This window comes from Stegostoma tigrinum, unplaced genomic scaffold, assembly GCF_030684315.1.
Source record: "Stegostoma tigrinum isolate sSteTig4 unplaced genomic scaffold, sSteTig4.hap1 scaffold_48, whole genome shotgun sequence".
Lineage (NCBI taxonomy): Eukaryota > Metazoa > Chordata > Chondrichthyes > Orectolobiformes > Stegostomatidae > Stegostoma > Stegostoma tigrinum.
This window is the reverse complement of record NW_026728408.1, coordinates 4,227,336-4,240,655: the sequence shown is the minus strand read 5'-3', so window position 1 is coordinate 4,240,655 and position 13,320 is coordinate 4,227,336.

The window sequence follows — 13,320 nt, the reverse complement described above, 5'->3', positions numbered from 1 at the left end:
AAACAAAGGGCGAGAAACAGAGGTGCTGAAACAGAGGGGCTGAAACAGAGGGGCTGAAACAGAGGGTCTGAAACAGAGGGCGAGAAACAGAGGGGCTGAAACAGAGGGGCTGAAACAGATGGCGAGAAACAGAGGGGCTGAAACAGTGGGCGAGAAACAGAGGGGCTGAAACAGAGGGCGAGAAACAGAGAGCGAGAAACAGAGGGCGAGAAACAGAGGGCGAGAAACAGAGGGCGAGAAACAGAGGGGCTGAAACAGAGGGGCTGAAACAGAGGGGCTGAAACAGAGGGGCTGAAACAGAGGGCGAGAAACAGAGGGCGAGAAACAGAGGGCGAGAAACAGAGGGGCTGAAACAGAGGGGCTGAAACAGAGGTGCTGAAACAGAGGGCGAGAAACAGAGGGCGAGAAACAGAGAGCGAGAAACAGAGGGCAAGAAACAGAGGGCGAGAAACAGAGGGCGAGAAACAGAGGGGCTGAAACAAAGGGGCTGAAACAGAGGGGCTGAAACAGAGGGGCAGAAACAGAGGGGCTGAAACAGAGGGCGAGAAACAGAGGGCGACAAACAGAGAGCGAGAAACAGAGGGCGAGAAACAGAGGGCGAGAAACAGAGGGCGAGAATCAGAGGGGCTGAAACAGAGGGGCTGAAACAGAGGGGCTGAAACAGAGGGGCTGAAACAGAGGGGCTGAAACAGAGGGCGAGAAACAGAGGGCGAGAAACAGAGGGGCTGAAACAGAGGGGATGATAGAGAGGGGCTGAAACAGAGGGGCTGAAACAGAGGGCGAGAAACAGAGGGGTTGAAACAGAGGGGCTGAAACAGAGTGCGAGAAACAGAGGGGCTGAATCTGAGGGCGAGAAACAGAGGGGCTGAAACAGAGGGCGAGAAACAAAGGGCGAGAAACAGAGGTGCTGAAACAGAGGGGCTGAAACAGAGGGGCTGAAACAGAGGGTCTGAAACAGAGGGCGAGAAACAGAGAAGCTGAAACAGAGGGGCTGAAACAGATGGCGAGAAACAGAGGGGCTGAAACACTGGGCGAGAAACAGAGGGGCTGAAACAGAGGGCGAGAAACAGAGAGCGAGAAACAGAGGGCGAGAAACAGAGGGCGAGAAACAGAGGGCGAGAAACAGAGGGGCTGAAACAGAGGGGCTGAAACAGAGGGGCTGAAACAGAGGGGCTGAAACAGAGGCCGAGAAACAGAGGGCGAGAAACAGAGGGGCTGAAACAGAGGGGCTGATACAGAGGTGCTGAAACAGAGGGGCTGAAACAGAGGGCGAGAAACAGAGGGGATGAAACAGAGGGGCTGAAACAGAGGACGAGAAACAGAGGGGCTGAAACAGAGGGGCTGAAACAGAGGGGCTGAAACAGAGGGAGAGAAACAGAGGGCGAGAAACAGAGGGGCTGAAACAGAGGGACTGAAACAGAGGGGCTGAAACAGAGGGCGAGAAACAGAGGGCGAGAAACAGAGGGCGAAAAACAGAGGGCGAGAAACAGTGGGCGAGAAACAGAGGGGCTGAAACAGAGGTGCTGAAACAGAGGGACTGAAACAGAGGGGCTGAAACAGATGGGCTGAAACAGAGGGGCTGAAACAGAGGGCGAGAAACAGAGGGCGAGAAACAGAGGGGCTGAAACAGAGGGGCTGATAGAGAGGGGCTGAAACAGAGGGGCTGAAACAGAGGGGCTGAAACAGAGGGCGAGAAACAGAGGGCGAGAAACAGAGGGCGAGAAACATAGGGCGAGAAACAGAGGGCAAGAAACAGTGGGGCTGAAACAGAGGGGCTGAAACAGAGGGGCTGAAACAGAGGGGCAGAAACAGAGGGGCTGAAACAGAGGGCGAGAAACAGAGGGCGAGAAACAGAGAGCGAGAAACAGAGGGCGAGAAACAGAGGGCGAGAAACAGAGGGCGAGAATCAGAGGGGCTGAAACAGAGGGGCTGAAACAGAGGGGCTGAAACAGAGGGGCTGAAAGAGAGGGGCTGAAACAGAGGGCGAGAAACAGAGGGCAAGAAACAGAGGGGCTGAAACAGAGGGGCTGAAACAGAGGGGCTGAAACAGAGGGCGAGAAACAGAGGGCGAGAAACAGAGGTCGAGAAACAGAGGGCGAGAAACAGAGGGGCTGAAACAGAGGTGCTGAAACAGAGGGGCTGAAACAGAGGGGCTGAAACAGAGGGGCTGAAACAGAGGGACTGAAACAGATGGCGAGAAACAGTGGGCGAGAAACAGAGGGGCTGAAACAGAGGGGCTGAAACAAAGGGGCTGAAACAGTTGGGCTGAAACTGAGGGCGAGAAACAGAGGGCGAGAAACAGAGGGCGAGAAACAGAGGGGCTGAAACAGAGGGGCTGAAGCAGAGGTGCTGAAACAGAGGGCGAGAAACAGAGGGCGAGAAACAGAGAGCGAGAAACATTGGGCAAGAAACAGAGGGCGAGAAACAGAGGGCGAGAAACAGAGGGGCTGAAACAGAGGGGCTGAAACAGAGGGGCTGAAACAGAGGGGCAGAAACAGAGGGGCTGAAACAGAGGGCGAGAAACAGAGGGCGACAAACAGAGAGCGAGAAACAGAGGGGCTGAAACAGAGGGGCTGAAACAGAGGGCGAGAAACAGAGGGCGAGAAACAGAGGGGCTGAAACAGAGGGGCTGATACAGAGGGGCTGAAACAGAGGGGATGAAACAGAGGGCGAGAAACAGAGGGGTTGAAACAGAGGGGCTAAAACAGAGTGCGAGAAACAGAGGGGCTGAAACAGAGGGCGAGAAACAGAGGGGCTGAAACAGAGGGCGAGAAACAAAGGGCGAGAAACATAGGTGCTGAAACAGAGGGGCTGAAACAGAGGGTCTGAAACAGAGGGCGAGAAACAGAGGGGCTGAAACAGAGGGGCTGAAACAGATGGCGAGAAACAGAGGGGCTGAAACAGTGGGCGAGAAACAGAGGGGCTGAAACAGAGGGCGAGAAACAGAGAGCGAGAAACAGAGGGCGAGAAACAGAGGGCGAGAAACAGAGGGCGAGAAACAGAGGGGCTGAAACAGAGGGGCTGAAACAGAGGGGCTGAAACAGAGGGGCTGAAACAGAGGGCGAGAAACAGAGGGCGAGAAACAGAGGGCGAGAAACAGAGGGGCTGAAACAGAGGGGCTGAAACAGAGGTGCTGAAACAGAGGGCGAGAATCAGAGGGCGAGAAACAGAGAGCGAGAAACAGTGGGCAAGAAACAGAGGGCGAGAAACAGAGGGCGAGAAACAGAGGGGCTGAAACAAAGGGGCTGAAACAGAGGGGCTGAAACAGAGGGGCAGAAACAGAGGAGCTGAAACAGAGGGCGAGAAACAGAGGGCGACAAACAGAGAGCGAGAAACAGAGGGCGAGAAACAGAGGGCGAGAAACAGAGGGCGAGAATCAGAGGGGCTGAAACAGAGGGGCTGAAACAGAGGGGCTGAAACAGAGGGGCTGAAACAGAGGGGCTGAAACAGAGGGCGAGAAACAGAGGGCGAGAAACAGAGGGGCTGAAACAGAGGGGATGATAGAGAGGGGCTGAAACAGAGGGGCTGAAACAGAGGGCGAGAAACAGAGGGGTTGAAACAGAGGGGCTGAAACAGAGTGCGAGAAACAGAGGGGCTGAAACTGAGGGCGAGAAACAGAGGGGCTGAAACAGAGGGCGAGAAACAAAGGGCGAGAAACAGAGGTGCTGAAACAGAGGGGCTGAAACAGAGGGGCTGAAACAGAGGGTCTGAAACAGAGGGCGAGAAACAGAGGGGCTGAAACAGAGGGGCTGAAACAGATGGCGAGAAACAGAGGGGCTGAAACAGTGGGCGAGAAACAGAGGGGCTGAAACAGAGGGCGAGAAACAGAGAGCGAGAAACAGAGGGCGAGAAACAGAGGGCGAGAAACAGAGGGCGAGAAACAGAGGGGCTGAAACAGAGGGGCTGAAACAGAGGGGCTGAAACAGAGGGGCTGAAACAGAGGGCGAGAAACAGAGGGCGAGAAACAGAGGGGCTGAAACAGAGGGGCTGATACAGAGGGGCTGAAACAGAGGGGCTGAAACAGAGGGCGAGAAACAGAGGGGATGAAACAGAGGGGCTGAAACAGAGGAAGAGAAACAGAGGGGCTGAAACAGAGGGGCTGAAACAGAGGGGCTGAAACAGAGGGAGAGAAACAGAGGGCGAGAAACAGAGGGGCTGAAACAGAGGGACTGAAACAGAGGGGCTGAAACAGAGGGCGAGAAACAGAGGGCGAGAAACAGAGGGCGAAAAACAGAGGGCGAGAAACAGTGGGCGAGAAACAGAGGGGCTGAAACAGAGGTGCTGAAACAGAGGGACTGAAACAGAGGGGCTGAAACAGAGGGGCTGAAACAGAGGGGATGAAACAGAGGGCGAGTAACAGAGGGCGAGAAACAGAGGGGCTGAAACACAGGGGCTGATAGAGAGGGGCTGAAACAGAGGGGCTGAAACAGAGGGCGAGAAACAGAGGGCGAGAAACAGAGGGCGAGAAACAGAGGGCGAGAAACAGAGGGCAAGAAACAGTGGGGCTGAAACAGAGGGGCTGAAACAGAGGGGCTGAAACAGAGGGGCAGAAACAGAGGGGCTGAAAGAGAGGGCGAGAAACAGAGGGCGAGAAACAGAGAGCGAGAAACAGAGGGCGAGAAACAGAGGGCGAGAAACAGAGGGCGAGAATCAGAGGGGCTGAAACAGAGGGGCTGAAACAGAGGGGCTGAAACAGAGGGGCTGAAACAGAGGGGCTGAAACAGAGGGCGAGAAACAGAGGGCGAGAAACAGAGGGGCTGAAACAGAGGGGCTGATACAGAGGGGCTGAAACAGAGGGGCTGAAACAGAGTGCGAGAAACAGAGGGGCTGAAACAGAGGTCGAGAAACAGAGGGGCTCAAACAGAGGGCGAGAAACAAAGGGCGAGAACCAGAGGGCGAGAATCAGAGGGGCTGAAACAGAGGGGCTGAAACAGAGGGGCTGAAACAGAGGGGCTGAAACAGAGGGGCTGAAACAGAGGGCGAGAAACAGAGGGCGAGAAACAGAGGGGCTGAAACAGAGGGTATGATACAGAGGGGGTGAAACAGAGGGGCTGAAACAGAGGGCGAGAAACAGAGGGGTTGAAACAGAGGGGCTGAAACAGAGTGCGAGAAACAGAGGGGCTGAAACAGAGGGCGAGAAACAGAGGGGCTGAAACAGAGGGCGAGAAACAAAGGGCGAGAAACAGAGGTGCTGAAACAGAGGGGCTGAAACAGAGGGGCTGAAACAAAGGGTCTGAAACAGAGGGGCTGAAACAGAGGGGCTGAAACAATGGGGCTGAAACAGAGGGGCTGAATCAGAGGGGCTGAAACAGAGGGCGAGAAACAGTGGGCGAGAAACAGAGGGCGAGAAACAGAGGGGCTGAAACAGAGGGGCTGAAACAGAGGGGCTGAAACAGAGGACGAGAAACAGAGGGTGAGAAACAGAGAGCGAGAAACAGAGGGCGAGAAACAGAGGGCGAGAAACAGAGGGCGAGAATCAGAGGGGCTGAAACAGAGGGGCTGAAACAGAGGGGCTGAAACAGAGGGCGAGAAACAGAGGGCGAGAAACAGAGGGGCTGAAACAGAGGGGATGATACAGAGGGGCTGAAACAGAGGGGCTGAAACAGAGGGCGAGAAACAGAGGGGTTGAAACAGAGGGGCTGAAACAGAGGGCGAGAAACAGAGGGGCTGAAACAGAGGGCGAGAAACAGAGGGGCTGAAACAGAGGGCGAGAAACAAAGTGCGAGAAACAGAGGGGCTGAAACAGAGGGCGAGAAACAGAGGGGCTGAAACAGAGGGAGAAAAACAGAGGGCGAGAAACAGTGGGCGAGAAACAGAGGGGCTGAAACAGAGGTGCTGAAACAGAGGGACTGAAACAGAGGGGCTGAAACAGAGGGGCTGAAACAGAGGGGCTGAAACAGAGGGCGAGAAACAGAGGGCGAGAAACAGAGGGGCTGAAACAGAGGGGCTGATAGAGAGGGGCTGAAACAGAGGGGCTGAAACAGAGGGGCTGAAACAGAGGGCGAGAAACAGAGGGCGAGAAACAGAGGGCGAGAAACAGAGGGCGAGAAACAGAGGGCGAGAAACAGTGGGGCTGAAACAGAGGGGCTGAAACAGAGGGGCTGAAACAGAGGGGCAGAAACAGAGGGGCTGAAACAGAGGGCGAGAAACAGAGGGCGAGAAACAGAGGGCGAGAAACAGAGGGGCTGAAACAGAGGGGCTGATACAGAGGGGCTGAAACAGAGGGGCTGAAACAGAGGGCGAGAAACAGAGGGGCTGAAACAGAGGGGCTGAAACAGAGTGCGAGAAACAGAGGGGCTGAAACAGAGGTCGAGAAACAGAGGGGCTCAAACAGAGGGCGAGAAACAAAGGGCGAGAAACAGAGGGCGAGAATCAGAGGGGCTGAAACAGAGGGGCTGAAACAGAGGGGCTGAAACAGAGGGGCTGAAACAGAGGGGCTGAAACTGAGGGCGAGAAACAGAGGGCGAGAAACAGAGGGGCTGAAACAGAGGGGCTGATACAGAGGGGCTGAAACAGAGGGGCTGAAACAGAGGGCGAGAAACAGAGGGGTTGAAACAGAAGGGCTGAAACAGAGTGCGAGAATCAGAGGGGCTGAAACAGAGGGCGAGAAACAGAGGGGCTGAAACAGAGGGCGAGAAACAAAGGGCGAGAAACAGAGGTGCTGAAACAGAGGGGCTGAAACAGAGGGGCTGAAACAGAGGGTCTGAAACAGAGGGGCTGAAACAGAGGGGCTGAAACAGAGGGGCTGAAACAGAGGGGCTGAATCAGAGGGGCTGAAACAGAGGGCGAGAAACAGTGGGCGATAAACAGAGGGCGAGAAACAGAGGGGCTGAAACAGAGGGGCTGAAACAGAGGGGCTGAAACAGAGGGCGAGAAACAGAGGGCGAGAAACAGAGAGCGAGAAACAGAGGGCGAGAAACAGAGGGCGAGAAACAGAGGGCGAGAAACAGAGGGGCTGAAACAGAGGGGCTGAAACAGAGGGGATGAAACAGAGGGGCTGAAACAGTTTGGCTGAAACAGAGGGGCTGAAACAGAGGGCGAGAAACAGAGGGCGAGAAACAAAGAGCGAGAAACAGAGGGCGAGAAACAGAGGGCGAGAAACAGAGGGCGAGAAACAGAGGGCGAGAAACAGAGGGCGAGAAACAGAGGGCGAGAATCAGAGGGGCTGAAACAGAGGGGCTGAAACAGAGGGGCTGAAACAGAGGGGCTGAAACAGAGGGGCTGAAACAGAGGGCGAGAAACAGAGGGCGAGAAACAGAGGGGCTGAAACAGAGGGGCTGATACAGAGGGGCTGAAACAGAGGGGCTGAAACAGAGGGCGAGAAACAGAGGGGCTGAAACAGAGGGGCTGAAACAGAGTGCGAGAAACAGAGGGGCTGAAACAGAGGTCGAGAAACAGAGGGGCTCAAACAGAGGGCGAGAAACAAAGGGCGAGAAACAGAGGGCGAGAATCAGAGGGGCTGAAACAGAGGGGCTGAAACAGAGGGGCTGAAACAGAGGGGCTGAAACAGAGGGCGAGAAACAGAGGGCGAGAAACAGAGGGGCTGAAACAGAGGGGCTGATACAGAGGGGCTGAAACAGAGGGGCTGAAACAGAGGGCGAGAAACAGAGGGGTTGAAACAGAGGGGCTGAAACAGAGTGCGAGAAACAGAGGGGCTGAAACAGAGGGCGAGAAACAGAGGGGCTGAAACAGAGGGCGAGAAACAAAGGGCGAGAAACAGAGGTGCTGAAACAGAGGGGCTGAAACAGAGGGGCTGAAACAGAGGGTCTGAAACAGAGGGGCTGAAACAGAGGGGCTGAAACAGAGGGGCTGAAACAGAGGGGCTGAATCAGAGGGGCGGAAACAGAGGGCGAGAAACAGTGGGCGAGAAACAGAGGGCGAGAAACAGAGGGGCTGAAACAGAGGGGCTGAAACAGAGGGGCTGAAACAGAGGGCGAGAAACAGAGGGTGAGAAACAGAGAGCGAGAAACAGAGGGCGAGAAACAGAGGGCGAGAAACAGAGGGCGAGAATCAGAGGGGCTGAAACAGAGGGGCTGAAACAGAGGGGCTGAAACAGAGGGGCTGAAACAGAGGGGCTGAAACAGAGGGCGAGAAACAGAGGGCGAGAAACAGAGGGGCTGAAACAGAGGGGATGATACAGAGGGGCTGAAACAGAGGGGCTGAAACAGAGGGCGAGAAACAGAGGGGTTGAAACAGAGGGGCTGAACCAGAGGGCGAGAAACAGAGGGGCTGAAACAGAGGGCGAGAAACAGAGGGGCTGAAACAGAGGGCGAGAAACAGAGTGCGAGAAACAGAGGGGCTGAAACAGAGGGCGAGAAACAGAGGGGCTGAAACAGAGGGAGAAAAACAGAGGGCGAGAAACAGTGGGCGAGAAACAGAGGGGCTGAAACAGAGGTGCTGAAACAGAGGGACTGAAACAGAGGGGCTGAAACAGAGGGGCTGAAACAGAGGGGCTGAAACAGAGGGCGAGAAACAGAGGGCGAGAAACAGAGGGGCTGAAACAGAGGGGCTGATAGAGAGGGGCTGAAACAGAGGGGCTGAAACAGAGGGGCTGAAACAGAGGGCGAGAAACAGAGGGCGAGAAACAGAGGGCGAGAAACAGAGGGCGAGAAACAGAGGGCGAGAAACAGTGGGGCTGAAACAGAGGGGCTGAAACAGAGGGGCTGAAACAGAGGGGCAGAAACAGAGGGGCTGAAACAGAGGGCGAGAAACAATGTGCGAGAAACAGAGGGCGAGAAACAGAGGGGCTGAAACAGAGGGGCTGATACAGAGGGGCTGAAACAGAGGGGCTGAAACAGAGGGCGAGAAACAGAGGGGCTGAAACAGAGGGGCTGAAACAGAGTGCGAGAAACAGAGGGGCTGAAACAGAGGTCGAGAAACAGAGGGGCTCAAACAGAGGGCGAGAAACAAAGGGCGAGAAACAGAGGGCGAGAATCAGAGGGGCTGAAACAGAGGGGCTGAAACAGAGGGGCTGAAACAGAGGGGCTGAAACAGAGGGGGAGAAACAGAGGGCGAGAAACAGAGGGGCTGAAACAGAGGGGCTGATACAGAGGGGCTGAAACAGAGGGGCTGAAACAGAGGGCGAGAAACAGAGGGGTTGAAACAGAGGGGCTGAAACAGAGTGCGAGAAACAGAGGGGCTGAAACAGAGGGCGAGAAACAGAGGGGCTGAAACAGAGGGCGAGAAACAAAGGGCGAGAAACAGAGGTGCTGAAACAGAGGGGCTGAAACAGAGGGGCTGAAACAGAGGGTCTGAAACAGAGGGGCTGAAACAGAGGGGCTGACACAGAGGGGCTGAAACAGAGGGGCTGAATCAGAGGGGCGGAAACAGAGGGCGAGAAACAGTGGGCGAGAAACAGAGGGCGAGAAACAGAGGGGCTGAAACAGAGGGGCTGAAACAGAGGGGCTGAAACAGAGGGCGAGAAACAGAGGGTGAGAAACAGAGAGCGAGAAACAGAGGGCGAGAAACAGAGGGCGAGAAACAGAGGGCGAGAATCAGAGGGGCTGAAACAGAGGGGCTGAAACAGAGGGGCTGAAACAGAGGGGCTGAAACAGAGGGGCTGAAACAGAGGGCGAGAAACAGAGGGCGAGAAACAGAGGGGCTGAAACAGAGGGGATGATACAGAGGGGCTGAAACAGAGGGGCTGAAACAGAGGGCGAGAAACAGAGGGGTTGAAACAGAGGGGCTGAACCAGAGGGCGAGAAACAGAGGGGCTGAAACAGAGGGCGAGAAACAGAGGGGCTGAAACAGAGGGCGAGAAACAGAGTGCGAGAAACAGAGGGGCTGAAACAGAGGGCGAGAAACAGAGGGGCTGAAACAGAGGGAGAAAAACAGAGGGCGAGAAACAGTGGGCGAGAAACAGAGGGGCTGAAACAGAGGTGCTGAAACAGAGGGACTGAAACAGAGGGGCTGAAACAGAGGGGCTGAAACAGAGGGGCTGAAACAGAGGGCGAGAAACAGAGGGCGAGAAACAGAGGGGCTGAAACAGAGGGGCTGATAGAGAGGGGCTGAAACAGAGGGGCTGAAACAGAGGGGCTGAAACAGAGGGCGAGAAACAGAGGGCGAGAAACAGAGGGCGAGAAACAGAGGGCGAGAAACAGAGGGCGAGAAACAGTGGGGCTGAAACAGAGGGGCTGAAACAGAGGGGCTGAAACAGAGGGGCAGAAACAGAGGGGCTGAAACAGAGGGCGAGAAACAATGTGCGAGAAACAGAGGGCGAGAAACAGAGGGGCTGAAACAGAGGGGCTGATACAGAGGGGCTGAAACAGAGGGGCTGAAACAGAGGGCGAGAAACAGAGGGGCTGAAACAGAGGGGCTGAAACAGAGTGCGAGAAACAGAGGGGCTGAAACAGAGGTCGAGAAACAGAGGGGCTCAAACAGAGGGCGAGAAACAAAGGGCGAGAAACAGAGGGCGAGAATCAGAGGGGCTGAAACAGAGGGGCTGAAACAGAGGGGCTGAAACAGAGGGGCTGAAACAGAGGGGCTGAAACTGAGGGCGAGAAACAGAGGGCGAGAAACAGAGGGGCTGAAACAGAAGGGCTGATACAGAGGGGCTGAAACAGAGGGTCTGAAACAGAGGGCGAGAAACAGAGGGGTTGAAACAGAAGGGCTGAAACAGAGTGCGAGAATCAGAGGGGCTGAAACAGAGGGCGAGAAACAGAGGGGCTGAAACAGAGGGCGAGAAACAAAGGGCGAGAAACAGAGGTGCTGAAACAGAGGGGCTGAAACAGAGGGGCTGAAACAGAGGGTCTGAAACAGAGGGGCTGAAACAGAGGGGCTGAAACAGAGGGGCTGAAACAGAGGGGCTGAATCAGAGGGGCTGAAACAGAGGGCGAGAAACAGTGGGCGAGAAACAGAGGGCGAGAAACAGAGGGGCTGAAACAGAGGGGCTGAAACAGAGGGGCTGAAACAGAGGGCTAGAAACAGAGGGCGAGAAACAGAGCGCAAAACAGAGGGCGAGAAACAGAGGGCGAGAAACAGAGGGCGAGAAACAGAGGGGCTGAAACAGAGGGGCTGAAACAGAGGGGATGAAACAGAGGGGCTGAAACAGTTTGGCTGAAACAGAGGGGCTGAAACAGAGGGCGAGAAACAGAGGGCGAGAAACAAAGAGCGAGAAACAGAGGGCGAGAAACAGAGGGCGAGAAACAGAGGGCGAGAAACAGAGGGGCTGAAACAGAGGGGCTGAAACAGAGGGCGAGAAACAGAGGGGCTGAAACAGAGGGGCTGAAACAGAGGGGCTGAAACAGAGGGGCGGAAACAGAGGGGCTGAAACAGAGGGACTGAAACAGAGGGGCTGAAACAGAGGGCGAGAAACAGAGGGTCTGAAACAGAGGGCGAGAAACAAAGGGCGAGAAACAGAGGTGCTGAAACAGGGGGGCTGAAACAGAGGGCGAGAAACAGAGGGGCTGAAACAGAGGGGCTGAAACAGAGGGCGAGAAACAGAGGGGCTGAAACAGACGGGCTGAAAGAGATGGCGAGAAACAGAGGGGCTGAAACAGTGGGCGAGAAACAGAGGGGCTGAAACAGAGGGCGAGAAACAGAGAGCGAGGAACAGAGGAGCTGAAACAGAGGGGCTGAAACAGAGGGCGAGAAACAGAGGGCCAGAAACAGAGAGCGAGAAACAGAGGGCGAGAAACAGAGGGCGAGAAACAGAGGGGCTGAAACAGAGGGGCTGAAACAGAGGGGCTGAAACAGAGGGCGAGAAACAGAGGGCGAGAAACAGAGGGCGAGAAACAGAGGGCGAGAAACAGAGGGGATGAAACAGAGGGGCTGAAACAGAGGAAGAGAAACAGAGGGGCTGAAACAGAGGGGCTGAAACAGAGGGGCTGAAACAGAGGGAGAGAAACAGAGGGCGAGAAACAGAGGGGCTGAAACAGAGGGACTGAAACAGAGGGGCTGAAACAGAGGGCGAGAAACAGAGGGCGAGAAACAGAGGGCGAAAAACAGAGGGCGAGAAACAGTGGGCGAGAAACAGAGGGGCTGAAACAGAGGTGCTGAAACAGAGGGACTGAAACAGAGGGGCTGAAACAGAGGGGCTGAAACAGAGGGGATGAAACAGAGGGCGAGTAACAGAGGGCGAGAAACAGAGGGGCTGAAACACAGGGGCTGATAGAGAGGGGCTGAAACAGAGGGGCTGAAACAGAGGGCGAGAAACAGAGGGCGAGAAACAGAGGGCGAGAAACAGAGGGCGAGAAACAGAGGGCAAGAAACAGTGGGGCTGAAACAGAGGGGCTGAAACAGAGGGGCTGAAACAGAGGGGCAGAAACAGAGGGGCTGAAAGAGAGGGCGAGAAACAGAGGGCGAGAAACAGAGAGCGAGAAACAGAGGGCGAGAAACAGAGGGCGAGAAACAGAGGGCGAGAATCAGAGGGGCTGAAACAGAGGGGCTGAAACAGAGGGGCTGAAACAGAGGGGCTGAAACAGAGGGGCTGAAACAGAGGGCGAGAAACAGAGGGCGAGAAACAGAGGGGCTGAAACAGAGGGGCTGATACAGAGGGGCTGAAACAGAGGGGCTGAAACAGAGTGCGAGAAACAGAGGGGCTGAAACAGAGGTCGAGAAACAGAGGGGCTCAAACAGAGGGCGAGAAACAAAGGGCGAGAACCAGAGGGCGAGAATCAGAGGGGCTGAAACAGAGGGGCTGAAACAGAGGGGCTGAAACAGAGGGGCTGAAACAGAGGGGCTGAAACAGAGGGCGAGAAACAGAGGGCGAGAAACAGAGGGGCTGAAACAGAGGGTATGATACAGAGGGGGTGAAACAGAGGGGCTGAAACAGAGGGCGAGAAACAGAGGGGTTGAAACAGAGGGGCTGAAACAGAGTGCGAGAAACAGAGGGGCTGAAACAGAGGGCGAGAAACAGAGGGGCTGAAACAGAGGGCGAGAAACAAAGGGCGAGAAACAGAGGTGCTGAAACAGAGGGGCTGAAACAGAGGGGCTGAAACAAAGGGTCTGAAACAGAGGGGCTGAAACAGAGGGGCTGAAACAATGGGGCTGAAACAGAGGGGCTGAATCAGAGGGGCTGAAACAGAGGGCGAGAAACAGTGGGCGAGAAACAGAGGGCGAGAAACAGAGGGGCTGAAACAGAGGGGCTGAAACAGAGGGGCTGAAACAGAGGACGAGAAACAGAGGGTGAGAAACAGAGAGCGAGAAACAGAGGGCGAGAAACAGAGGGCGAGAAACAGAGGGCGAGAATCAGAGGGGCTGAAACAGAGGGGCTGAAACAGAGGGGCTGAAACAGAGGGCGAGAAACAGAGGGCGAGAAACAGAGGGGCTGAAACAGAGGGGATGATACAGAGGGGCTGAAACAGAGGGGCTGAAACAGAG